Source organism: Pezoporus flaviventris, unplaced genomic scaffold, assembly GCF_033815535.1.
Source record: "Pezoporus flaviventris isolate CSIRO_AGI_PZ_B2104156 unplaced genomic scaffold, CSIRO_AGI_Pfla_v1 ptg000057l, whole genome shotgun sequence".
Taxonomy (NCBI): domain Eukaryota; kingdom Metazoa; phylum Chordata; class Aves; order Psittaciformes; family Psittacidae; genus Pezoporus; species Pezoporus flaviventris.
Window position 1 is genome coordinate 4,111,397 of NW_026892605.1, and position 1,335 is coordinate 4,112,731.

Genomic DNA, 1,335 nt, shown 5'->3' on the forward strand with positions numbered 1-1,335 from the left:
TTACAAGAGAAATTGTCAAAGGGAAATCTTTATCATTATTTAAATTACACATTAACAGGTTTGCAGTTTGCTCTGAGCAGTAAAATGTCTTCGTTCTGACTTTTCTTCACTTAAATGAGGAAGATAGGTACATTCTGAATACTTAAGATGTGAATTTTCTGAGGATGTCCTGCCACATATATGTACTGCTATACTGTAATTCTGAATAGGCTAAATACTTACATACTGTGCAGATCAGGTATTTTAGATTATTCCAGAGTAGATGAAAGAAGCAAAGGGGATACAGTACCATATGCGAAGAAACTGAAATAATTCTTTACGCTTGTAAAATTACTGCAGGATCTGAGGGCTGCAAACCCAGTTTTGTGATTCTACAGAGCGCAGAAATTTCACAAATACAGCTATGTGGTTCTTACGTCCTGTCTACTTGATACAGTTTCCTTCTTGCAGCATGCTGTATTGTTCCTTAAACTCTTCTTAAGGCACAGAGTAGGTCTTGAGCAGCTAAAATTTTTGGAGTATTACGATAAAGCAACATGGGTACCACTAGTTCTCTTACACACAAAATTGTGACACTGCTGTTATGACTTAAGATACTGCTTTAGAAGAGGTAGTTGCCATAATTCTAAATATACCATTTACTTATACAATCAGCAATTGAAAAAGGTGCAGCTAATAGAATATCAGTTGATTGCCTTAGTTGCCTTTTCTTGCTAATCTAAAAGAAAAAAGAGAAAAACTTAAATTTTAAGAAGGGGACAAATCAAGTCTTCAGAATACTTTCTTTTCTCAATAAAAATGTAAGGAAAAAGCAGGCAGCATTTGCAAACTCCCAAGGGAAATGAAAGGAAAAGACATCTAAACAGAATTTCCTCAAACTGGTCATTTTTCTTTGAACATAGATAAAGGAATACAGAAAATAGGTTTAATTCCCTTCCTTTATTTTTCTGATTTTACTGTTCTTATGGATTTGAAAATAACAGGAAGCCTAGCATTAGCTGTTGGAGATGAGGGGACAAAATCCAGTCTGATGTATGGTTTTTTGTTTTCATTGTTTATTTTGTGTCTTTAAAATGACAAGTTAAAGGCCAGGTAAAAAATGATCACAATTAAGTGATTGACTGTGTAAGGGCTGAGCACTGATGAAGATTTCCCTTTGTAAGATACTGTGTTTATTGTATTTTGCCTTGAAGTTTCTATGCACTGTAAAAGCCAGAATGCATTTACAGCTTTTCATGTAAATTTATCATTGCTATAAAGTTATTTTGTTGTACCAAGTAAATGGTTTGCAGTTTGGAAAGACTTACTTCTGTATATTGTTTGAAACAATTTTTG